Consider the following 12587-nt stretch of genomic DNA (forward strand, 5'->3'; position numbering starts at 1 on the left):
ATGCTAATTTTTGTTGATTCCTCTTAGTAAGCTGAAGCCATTGTGGAGGGAAGGATATATAAACCTGGCATAGTGAAAAAAACTGTAAAAGCTTAGAGGAGATGAAAATGTCATCATTTTCCATGTCTATTTATTGAGGAAGAACAGGTTATATGTAGGCTATGCTTGTTTTTTGGAAAAGTGTTGATGTTTTTGATGCTTGACTTCAAAAGTAAATTTACCTGAGAAGCTAGTGTACATCACTTCAGACTCTAACAATTACTACTGAATGAAAGCTGAAGAAGCCAGTTTTAATGAACAGGCTGTGTGTTCATTATTTTATTTTTAATTGTACTGCTTCTGTATTGAAGGAGACCTCTACCCTGAAAGAAGCAGCACCTGCATGGTTATTTCTGAGTTGCTACCACCAGGTTAGAAAATTGGAGTCCGTTCTCACTCAGCATGGTCTTACCCTGTTCCTTGTACCTCCATAGTGCAGAATGTTACATATAAATCAACAGCAGTAATATATATTACCAATAATAAAAAGATGCATTGCTTACATTATTTCTGTTTGAAAGCACCTGGTTCTGGGAGCAGTAACAATGGTATAGGACAATTTTGGTAGAACTTTGCATTCTAAAAGTTCGTGGTAGTCTGATAGATTTTTCTAAGCAGAGGAACTGTTGCTGGGTGTAAGAGGAGTAGTTTTAGTACTCTCTCCCCAGTCAACAACTTTCTCCTGCTGGATGAGGAAGAGGCGGAGATTGTCATGAATAGTAGTTTCAGTTGCTGGAAGTTTTTGCTTTTAAAGGTGTGGAGCATGAACCGTGGTTCATGCCATATGGTCAGGTCTGTTTGTAAAATTGAAGTAATTTGTTTTTCACAGCCCACCCAGAGCTGATGTAGCCCTGTTCAGACTTTGGGCAGCCCTGCAGTCCCTGCCCCCAGCAGCTGGGTTGCTTCTGGTGAAGTACCATGGACAGGGCCTGGGTTAGGCTACTGGGGGCACTCCGGTTAGGGTGCGTTGGAAGACATCTCCCTTGTGAGTGGTCTTCAGCAAGACCCTTTAATTGCAGAGCTTAACAGTGTCTTTGGTTGGTTAGTGTTGCTTGTGAGCGTTCCTGACTATATACTCGCAGCATTTGCAGCAAAATTGTAAAAACTGGTGCTCTTTGATTGAAGACCTCCCTTTTGCAAGACAGGCATTCCTATTGAGACTAATAGAGACTTTAGATGGTTCCACTATACTCCTCTTGTTTTGTCTGAATATTTCTATAGCTGCTATGATTTGCACAGAGGTGTTCGGTTTCTGCTAGTTGTCATATGGTTAGGATGTCTTTCTCAGGGTTTCAAGGTCAATTATATTCAGGATTTCATCTGAATAGGTAGCTGAACTCATGCTTAGCATCAGGAGACAAACAGCACATAACTCTTTCAGGTCTTTCTTAGAACCTCCTCAAACTGTTCAGTTTGTGTACCTGTTTATTATGGGCTGTGGCTAGTATTTTCAAAAGCCTCCCCTATAAGATATTCTTTGTTATAACGTTGCTACGAGCGAGGAGGTGTACCTTGCTGTTAAATCTTTTTGCATCTGCTTGCCCCAGAAAGTTGCTAATTTTGGATATGAAGTTGGGCCTAGTAACCTAACGATTAAGCATCAGGATTTGCGCTGGTGCTGTGGAGATTTTTGTTGTTTTGGTTTTTTGTTTGTTTGGTTTGGGTTTTTTTGTCAAGCCCCCCCTACCCCCCAGTAAACCTTAGTTTTCACTGAGAAGCTGTGCAACTGCTTTTCAATGCTAAAGCTCAAGGTAAACTGCTTACCAAGTATAGATAAGATCTGTATTGATATATACTTGAATATAGGTGAAGTTCATAACTTGCAGTTAAGTCCATTTTCAGGTGAAAGCTAGCTTGAGTGATTTGGTTTTTTTCTTCTTGAATCTGAACCACTTTGTTGATATTTAAACAAAAAAAGCTACTGACCTTAAAACAAACAAACAAAACACCCCACAAAAAAACAACAAAAAACCCCAAAGATGCTTCAGTTTGTTGATACAGAAGTGTAATTAGATAGGCATCCCTTAGTAGCAAACATGCTGAGATTTGCAGAACCTCTTCCTGCTCCCATCAGTCTGTGCAGTCAACTTTTGCATCCTAATTTGGATGTACTGTGCTGTGAAACCCAGTAGGGGCCTGCTTCGTTTTTGAGACGCTTTGTACCTTTCTGAGGGTTCTGCTTTAAGTTAATCCTCATGGGGAGAAAGGTGGCTGTATTTTCACTGTTTTCCAGTAGTAAAACTGTTCATAGCATTGTTGAAGTGCCCCAAAGAACTTGGACTTCCTCTCATTTTCCCCAAGGAGTTCTATTGGTCTCTTTCCTTGTATAGTCAAGTGGATTTTGTACCTCTTCACTCATCCTGTTAAGTCTCCTTAGGTGCATATAATAAAGTGGGTTCTGTTCTGTACTGCTGGTACCAGTTGTGTTTTTACGGCATTGAAGAGCTGCAGCTTCTTTCAGTTCCTTAGTCTCATGTGCTAGGGATCTGGAGGCCAGGCTGCTTTGTGGTATAGATGTCTCCCATAATCTGGCAGGAGTTGGACCCTCTATGAAGCTTCAGCTTGCAGATGTGTCTTTTCCAATTTTATATGTTGTGGGCATTGTTTTCTCACCTGAGCTGTCCTGGACAGAAGTCAAACTGGAACAACTTAAGTGCAGATCAAACTATTAGGGGAAAATGTCTTGACTTCCAGGTGGTGGGGAGAAGTGTTGGTTTCCCCACTCTATTTCTTATGTCTTTCTTGGGGATGGAGTGGCTGTAAAGATAATGGTTAATACTGGTTTGCTTAGGAAACTGAAAGTAATGGTTGCTGAAATACCTTGTCTTGCTCTTGTGCAAATACAAATATGATGCACATCCTTATTTAAAAATACAATGTTAGCTAAAATATTTACAGAAACTGCACTTGCTGAAGGGTGAGTAATTAGTTTTTGGACACAGCTTGCTAGTCCACTTTTTACAGGTTATGGGAATTTTTAATGGCTGGAAATTGTTCTTTTGGGGTAAATTATTTGGAAAACTGGTTGGCAGACAGCTACAAGCTAGCTGAAAACATTTGTAATATACAGATAAGAGACTTTAACTCAAGGAAATTTGAGCTGATTTTGACAGCCCAATAATAATTTAAAAACTCCATAAATCCATTATTTGTGTGTATTGGGTACCGGAATGATGCGTGTTTCTTTGACCTTCCAAAATTTCATGTACCGGCTACAAAATAGTGTGGTGCTATAATTTGAATTGCTATAAGCAAGCCTGGGTTGAACTGATGAAGATAAAATTTGTTTTTCTCCCGATCTTGGTAATAGCTGCTACTTTTTTTTTTTTTTTTTTTTTTTTTTTTTTTTAGCTAAAAGTGTATCTGTGGTCTTTAACTGGTTCTGGCACCTGATGCAGAAAACCTGAGTCTGAAGTTTGGCTGAGTTACAAAGCCGAATGCTTGTGGCAGTTAGTATGGTCTACCATTTCTGCAGATGTTGCTAGCAGCTCTTTAATACATATGTGTGGAGCAAAATAAGCTTTAGTTTTAAGTGCGTTACATTGGATTCTTTCTCAAGTGCGTACTTCAAGATGACCTAATTTTAATCTTTTATAAATGAGAATAGGTGTGATATTTCCCTTGTTGTTGACCAGATGGTGATAGTAATGACAGAAAAATACACTCTCTTCCATGATTAATGGAATTTACCAGCTGCTGCTTTTTGGCTGGGGTGGGAGGGAATGTGTTGGGAAAATATGCTGACTGGCAGTTTGCTTGTTCCATCTCTGTTAAAGCCAAGAGCCCTGTGGGACAAGGAGTTGATGGGATGTTTCTCTCTGGGATGGAAAATGAATCTTTTTGTCCTTCTTGATTTAGTTTTAATGCTACAGGAATTCCACTTCAAAAGAAATGTAAAACACAGCTTTTATTAAGTAAAGAGAAAATACTTGAGAATCTTTTCCTCTTCCCTTAGGCAAGAGAAAGAGATGAGGTAAAGGCTTTTTTTTACACTTGTTTTTAATAGTTTTATTTAGAAAAACCACAAATCCTTTTTGTGGCACAAAATCACAGATTTTGCCAAAATATTTAAATACTGTGTTCAGGAATGCTATAAATACTTTAGAAAACAAAAGTCAAATGTTCTTTTTTACAAGATCAAGAAATTAGAAGTAGCACCTCTAAAGAAATGACATAATGGACCTTCTTTTCATTTTTAAGAACTAACAGTATCCTTTAAGTGGCTTTGTCTTGCATAGTTAGGTAAAGATAAATATTTCAAAAGAATGAGTCTTTTTTTTTTTTTTCCCCTGCATATTAATATTTTGTGGCTATCTAATTAAATTAGCTCTACAGTATTTTAGAAGAGTCTGGTAATACCCCTAGCAAATAAGCATTATAGGCCTATTACATTTATATTATTCTCGTATTTTTCACTATTGAGGACTTTATCATTTTATTTAGCAAGGAGTAGTTTGTCAGTTTATCAGTCTTGAGATGTATGATGTGTGACTTGACTATTTACATAGATTGCCACAGACTTTTTCCTTGGTGTGTGGGTTTTGGTTTTTGGGGTTTTTTTTTTGTTCTCCTAACTCAATCAAGAAAGAAGAAATGGCAGGGTTTTTTTCATACATGTTAGCCTGTTGGGAAAAGTGAAAGGTAACACACTTCTACTCCAGAATGAGAATCTGGAAGGAACCTCGCCTTTTACTTTTTGTTTTCTATGGTACAACAGTGATAAATAAAGCTTATTGCTACTTTGCCATAAGTTGAACTGGAAATGGTGAATTTTGTTAATATTCTTAGGTAGTCATGTGTAACTATGAAGGCTTTCACAGACTTCAAAGAGTAAGGGGCTTCTGCGTAGCTCCAGAAAATTGTTCAGAGCTGTTTTCTGTCGTGTGGGGAAGAAAATTTCCAGTCTCATTCTTTATATGACATTTGTCCTATTTTTCTTCTTGGCCTCTCTGTTCTGCAAGGAGTTACAGGCTCTGTGGTTGTTTCTCTGCAGTTTGGAGGGGCTGAAGCTGGAGAGAGGTATCTTGTCTTTCTGTGTTCCATGGTTTAGTGTTTTGGGGGACACCCCCACTGCTCATCCAAAATGAATGCTAAGTAGTTTTTTATTAAGAGAAAATTAGCAATAGACCAAATAATGTCCTGTACATTTCTAAAGAGGACAACATGGCATTTTAAAAAAAAAAAAGAAAGAAAAAGTGATTGGAGTTTTAAAAACAGAGCGAAAAACAGAACTAAGAAAGAGTAGACCTTAAAAATTTTTTAAATGTCCATGAGGTGTCAGTGTACATCCAAGAAGAAACGTGGGAGATCAACACTTCCTTCTGAAAAAATAGTCAATTGCCTTTATTTCCTAGGGCCTGAAATCATTTGCAGGAGAGAAGGTGTGACAACAGCTGAGTCACGACTCTAAAAATTTATATCTGCATGACTTAAAGGTTGCATTTCCATAATAATGTGTGGTGTTTTTTAAACAAGATGTGTAAGTTTATTGATGGGTTTCTAGATGTTGGTTTAGTTTACAAGACAATTTATGAGTTCAGTGGTGTTCTCTCTTGATTGTCATACATTTTGAGTAGGCTGGCTGCATTAGTAGAGTTTTCTGGGGAAGACTTTGTGGAGCTTGGTACATAAGATATAAACAAATAGGAATATTCTAAACCATATTCTTGACTTTTTGTTACTAAATGTTAAAGTCTTCCTAACATTTGTAAAACTCGGTATGTTTATGTTTTATAGAAACCTGTATTTTGTTTTTCATGATGCTTTTATAAAATAAAAGTTACCTTGCCAAAAAGTGGTAAAAAAGAATTGGATACTAGATGTTCTGTGGCCTCATTTATGCAAAAACTTGAGCAGATACTTTCCCTTTTCATACCTGCGTGTTTGCTGAATGGGATTTGGTTATTTGTAGATTCTAAGATACCTAAGCGTATGGATTTTTAGAGGCAAGGGTATATAGAAGTTAATTTTCTTAATGTTTGAAATAAATAATGTACTGCTCATGTGTGTTATGTATTCTGTTTTGATACCATTTTTCTGATTCTATAAGTATTCCTTTATAAAGCGTTTTGTTGGCTTTTAGGAATGTCAAAATTTACTTTGCAAGTTCTCCTCTAGGTGTCATCTTAATTGAATAAATGACTGAATGAAGCCAGTGTTAGGAAGATTTTGGAAGAAATGAACCGCAAAATAATTCTGATTTAACAAAAACAAACCCCAAGTTTAACTTTTACACTATCATCCATACACGATTTAAAGTTGTAACTACCTTCTTGTGCTTGTATGGTAATGCATAAATTGTTCACACGTGGATTCTGCATGCATAATTGGTTTTGTATGCACCTTTGAAAACTGGGCCCTAAAATTCTGTAGCCTGTTCATATTGCCATATGCTTTATAAATACTGTTAGTACTGTAGAGACAGTTTGAAGAACATAATCCATGAAATTTCTAAGTTGCAAAATATTTTCTGTTTCTTGTTTTAAGGAAATTTACTAGGAGTGATTTATACACGGAATCATGGGAGAAAATCTTGAGTTCACATAAGTGAGTTTTTGTGTAATTGGAAAGAATTTCATGAATGATACACTTGATTGTAATAGTGTCCAAGTTTGGAAAAGTTCAGGTGTCAAGAACGCTGTTTTGAGATATTTTAAGGAAGATACAAGGAATGAAATAGTTCTGATATGTTGTTGATGAGGGAGCTCAGCTTATGGGTGTGGTTTTGCAAAGCATTTGAATCGCTTTCTGTTGTGGTGAGCAGTTTGAATGCTTCCACTGCTTCGGTGTCAGCTGTCGGCCCATGATGAGCTGGCTCAAATAATTCACCAGCAAAATAAATGAATAGTGGCAATTGGATCACACAAGTGCCTGTGCTGGCTCAGGAAGGGGATGTGAATGTGCAAGGATCATGTGGGGAAGGGAGGAGTGAAGAGTCTCTCTGGTGGCCAGCAGTTAAAATCAGACTCATCCACTTCCTCAGATGTCACTTAAAAAAACCCCAAACAACACCCAAAACCCCAAACAAACAAATTTCTAGGCTGGTAAAACTTTAATTAGTGTTCTAAATTAATACTTTGTTATACTTTGTGAAATTTAATTCAGTAATGGACTGCTCAGCTTTTTAAGGAAAGTGCTTTTTAATCATCTAAATAACAGAATTGAAAATTGATAGCAAAAGTAACTTCTAAGCATAAATGTTGCTTACATGCTCTTACCCTGAAGGGATGTGTAAGAGCCCTCCTGGGAGCTACTTCCCTGGTGGGCATCCAGGGAAGGACTCTTTGCAAGGTTTGAAGCAGCCAGGTAAGATTCTTGGCTGTTGCTGTGTTTCTCCTTGTGCAGTTTTGGCAAAAGCCGTCCCTCTTGGCAGCTGCAGAAGATTCAGATGAGCTCTCTCAGCCCGTAGTAGTATGCGTATGTGTGTGTGAATATGTGGATTTTATCCAGTTGCATTTTCCAGAGTGTTTCCAGTTGCCAGAAAGGAGCTCTTTCTTGGACACGAGGGAGGTGTAAGGGATTCCTAAAAACTTCTAGGAAATTTAGCTTTCCCCAAACGGCAAATCCTGATGCATGAGGCAGCTATTGACCCACGCTATGTTAAAGAGAATCAGAATAACTCATATACAGTGATGCTGAGTGTTTACATACTGAAGAGAGATAAAATACATAAATGTGGTAGTATCCATAGCAACTAGAATTTATTTTGCTCACTTGCATATAGTATTTTGAGTCCCTGGTATGTATGGAAACAAAATCCCACATGTGAGCAAGCCAGCTGAACTGTGGCTTCTGTGGTCACAGCCTATTCGTATCTACCCCAAACTGTATTAAAAGTATTGCACTGGTAGGAATGTTACATGCGTTTTTAGTATTATGCTAGTTAAATATGTATCATTTTGTTTCAACTCTTATAACTCTTCTGCAAGAGAGAATCTGATTTCAAAAATCTTTAAAAGAAAACATTTAAATCTTTTAAAGAAAATTAATCAATGTATTCAGGACCCTCCCCTCCCAAACCCCATCCTGGAAAAAACCCCTCACTACCAACCCCACCCCGGGTGGGACAAGGTGGGGGAGCCTGGGCTGTAGACAGATTGTACCATCACATGACTAATGAGTAGGAAAATCTGAACAGAAACTTTTAAAGGCAACAATTTTTCTTTTTTTCCTTCTTAAGGTTGAGAATTTTGGAGCTATTTAGTATTTCAGCCTCTTCCTCCCTCCAGTATTACTGACTTCCAAAACTTTCTACTAGGAGAGTTTCAGTAGTGACAAAACTAGAGAATAGGTGTTTTGAAGGAGTAGATTTTGTTGTCCTTTTCTCGTTGACAAAATCAGAGCTATATTTTGAATGGTAGCAATTGTGTGGTCTTCTGAGAAAATATTTGCTGCTATCGCTCTGTTGTTCTAAATATACTGTTTCCTCTTGATAATGCTTCTTAGTTCTTTTATCAGAATGTTATGCTTATGAGTGAATAGCAGACAGACATTCAAAGATAATTTAACTTTCCTTCTCTAAGATGGCCAGACTTGGGATGTGTTAGACAGGAATTGCTTCCATGCAAGTGTCCTCTTCCCAGTGCCCTTCTGGTAGGGAAAAAGCAGTCTATATTATATAGTTGCTCCTACTTAGGTTTTTTTTCCTTCCTTAGTCCAACCCTTGTTACTTCCCCTCATGGTCATTTAATCACTGGAGGCCAATGAGTGCTGTATAACACTTCTTTGGATGCATTGCTGTGCTCTATTCTTAGCTTTTCACAGGCTGTTCATTATTCCTCACTCTTAATTGGTTATATCTTGTTGCTTCTGTGACTGAATTAATGTTTTGTTAGTACTGGCTGCTGAAATCACATAACGGTGGAAGTCCAAGCAAAACATAGGCTAAGATACAACCCCACTAATTCGGCTGAAGCGAGACAGGTAACGGACTTGCTGTAGCAAAATTTCCAAGCTGATTTTTGCAAATACAGCTAAAATCAAACTTAAATAGGCACAATTATCAGCTGGGAGTCGGTGGGCTTTCTGACCTTGGCCTACAGAGATATGATCCACTGAGCTTCTTGGGTTTCGTGGGGTTTTTTGGGAGTGGCAAAAAAAAACCCCAACCCTTCCTCTTTTATTCTTTCTTTGATAGTTGAATGGTTCTGTTGAAAGTGGATTGGTCTTGTTTATTTTCTGGAATAGTCAACAGCTTGTTTTCTTCAATAGTCTACAGCAATTTGTCACTTGAGAAAAGCAGCCGATTCTGGAAATGTCCTAAGCTGATGTGAGTCATCACTGAAGGTTTTAAATAGTTGAATGTGATGTTTGTTTCCTCCCTTCCGTGGCTCAAAATGGTATGAATCATTTTTTTAGTGTTTCCCAGATAATAGTCTGAGCGGAAGTGGTATGCGTTTCTGACTCAAGTTCTTTAAATGTTGGAGGAGCACTCCCAACCACTGCTGGTTTTGGCCTTGTGGGAACTCCATAGGAATTTCAGACAAACGTATAAAAGCAAACATTTTGTAACCACGGCAACTTACCCACGAGGATTCATGTGGTCTGTGACATAAAACTGTGAAAGCCCTCTACTGACTGGCATAACTGACTTGACTTTTCTGCCTAAATTCCGTGAGTGGTACGGGATAAAAATTCAGTCATAAGAATCATTCTTCAAGTTTGTAGAAGGTCTTGTAGAACACTAGGATTTGTTCTATATGTTTGTATGTCTACCTGCTACTGTTCTTATCTGCTAAAATGAAAATGTCTATTATGAACCCGAATCTTTTCTGTAGCTTTATATGCTTGTAGTCAAATTCAGGGGTGTCTTTTTTCTGCATAACTTGGAGCGCAACTCAAAAGTGATACATACTCCAGTGTAACTGAAATGGTGCTGAAAAAAATCAGTTAGGTAATTAATTTCATAGGGGGAAGACAAGGGGAAAAGGAGGAGAATGGCACATCTGCATTCAATTAAAGAAAGGTATTGGGAGGAATAACCTTGATGTGACTTGGAAAGGAGTAATCGATTTGGCTGTCATTGCAAGCTCATCAAACATGCTGCAATGACAGCTTTTATATGTCATAATTTAAAATGAGTGGAGCTAGTGATAGGTTGGTCACTCGTCATAGGCAGCAGAGCAATTCTCATTTCTAGAAACCTACCTGACTAACATTTGCTTCTTCAGAAGCTCAGCAGTATGGCAATCCAGCAGAGTGTTAATGAGGAAATGATAAACTTTGTTCCAGGTTTCTTGGCTCCAGCTAGAATTTCCTAATTTTCAATCTCAACACCAGCACTGTCCAGTGCTGAATCTGGGTGTGTTGCATTGTGCTGCCTTTCCTTTAAGGAGGTTTCCAGCCTTCAGCGAAAGAACCAAAGTTAAGAAAAAAGCAAAGTGAGGATAAAGGTTATTGCCTTGTAGCCCATACAGCTAAATGAGCCTCAGTGAGGAAGCTGACTGGCCCTACAGACCAAATGTAATGCGTTCCTAATCATCTGCTGGAGAGAAACACACAGGATTAAACAAACCAAAAAAGCATCCGAATCCAGGGAAGTTGGAACTTGTTCTTTTCCCATGTAACAATGAAAGATCACACTCAGGGTTTTTTTGATTAAGCAGCTGGTAGGTGAGAATTGCTTCTTTTCCTTGTGATACAGGCATAGGGAACTGGTTTCAGTGCATCAGAGCAAGAAGAAGCTGTTAAGCCTGCTATGCCATACTTTAGAAAACCCCAAGGAGATCTGCTGATATTCAAGGATGCAGCCTCTGAGAGGCCTGTGGTGATCTTGTGCATTTTAGCATCTGTCCTTGAAGCCCAGACTGTGCACTGTATTTGCAAGCCCCAGAATACCCACTGAAGAGGGAAAAGCGAGCCTATTGTATGGTGAAAATGAGAAAATATTATGTTGACCTTTTGTGATGCGGGTTAGGTTTTTTTGTAATACATGATGAGCTTGATTCTGTTTTCTCTGCAGAAGCAGTATTGCAGGAAGAAATTTTCAAAGGGGAAATACATAAAATCAGCACTTCCTGAGCTCATCTTTAGAGCATGACTATAGATCAGTAGAAAAGGAGATCAGAGGAGATGTACTAATTCTTCTCAGTGTATGCGTGCGCCCGCGTGCCCGAGGGGAATTCTCTTAGTTGTTTTACCAGCTGCCCTAATATAATTTAGTAGGATCATGTTTTAGTTAATTTGTAAGAGTGTGTGCACTATTGGTATAAACACTTTCAAGGCAATGTGATAGATGATATAAAACTAAGATTAGGAATTACGCAGTCATTCATTTGCTCCAGCCAAGTTACCTTTATCTGTTTCTTCTCCTTGGGAAGATGTAATAGCATCGCTTCCTGAAGCATCAGGCTGTCAATGCCAGCTGTGACAGTGAGTTGATGTCTTCCAGTGTCTCTGGGCTGGTTTTTTTGCTCTGCTATTGTTGCGTTCCTGTCCAGTTTCACCTCCCAGCAACTGGCTGGGTTGTGCTGAGAGAGGACAGTTGACATGTGAAAGAGCAAACAGGGCTGCTGAGACTGAGCCTTTGGTTTTTGTTTTGTTTCCTTCAACTCTGCTTTTTAGAGCTGGTGTGCACAGCTGAAATTGCTGCCTTCAGTAATTATTCCTGGAAGGATACTGTGGTTATTATTGTAATTGATGCCATTTTCAGTGCCAGAAACCAAAACTGGCTGTGGACGTGGTCTGAGCTGGAAGGAGCTAAGGAGGCCAGAAGCACTCCTGCTATCAGTGGCTTTTCTGCCTTTGCTCTGCCAACAGGTGAAAATACCTGTAGCTGATCTCTGGGCCTTGTTTTTCGTATTATGAAAACATTTTTTCAAAGCTGTCATACTTGCAAAAAGAACTTAAGTGTACAGCTAATAATTGTGGGTTTGCGTGGGTTTAACAAATGCTGAAGTGTTTTGCCTACTTCACTCTTTGACTGAGCTGGTATTTAGATAATATCTTCTCCATTTTCCAGTAGAAGTTGTCTTCTGTCATTTACCTTCTCCCAAAAAGAAAAATTGCTTTAAAAACCAACCCATCTCCTGTCTAAAACCCATACCACACTACCTAAAGTAGTTTGTCTACATCTATTTGTCTGTCTTCATGGATGCAGACTTAACTATCCATAACAAAATATGTGGGTAGATGCATCTTTTTGTGGTCTCTTGTCCCTGAAACAGGAGGGTTTTTTGACTCCTAGTTCATTTTCTAAGACTGACAATTCCACCGTCAGACTTCTATGGTTGTTATTTTGGAAAGCTGTTGGGTGTAATAGCTGCCTTCCGTTTCTGTCAAAAGATAAGGAAGTGGCTCCTGTTAGATGCAACTGATGAATCAATAGGAGCCACCAGCCAGAGCACGTACACTTTTTATGAAGTACCTTGAGAATCTGAAGTCAGACAGACTGGAGGACTTCTATTATGTAATGTCTGTTAATGTAAGAGTAGAACGTTGATTTTGATTACAGGGTTGTACACTATAAGAGCACAAAAAGAAAACCCCTGCCAGTGAAGTTAAATCTGGCCATAATAAAGAGGGAAGTGTTGTGGGTGATATCCTAGCTA

General features: G+C 38.6%; 1 protein-coding gene across 1 annotated transcript in view; it reads left to right on the plus strand.

The window, feature by feature from the left end:
- Positions 1-12587, plus strand: part of ANKRD28 (ankyrin repeat domain 28) — a 127046-nt gene that overhangs the window by 26492 nt on the left and 87967 nt on the right. The window lies entirely within an intron of this gene.

The sequence above is a fragment of the Ciconia boyciana genome, chromosome 2, assembly GCF_034638445.1.
Source record: "Ciconia boyciana chromosome 2, ASM3463844v1, whole genome shotgun sequence".
NCBI lineage: Eukaryota > Metazoa > Chordata > Aves > Ciconiiformes > Ciconiidae > Ciconia > Ciconia boyciana.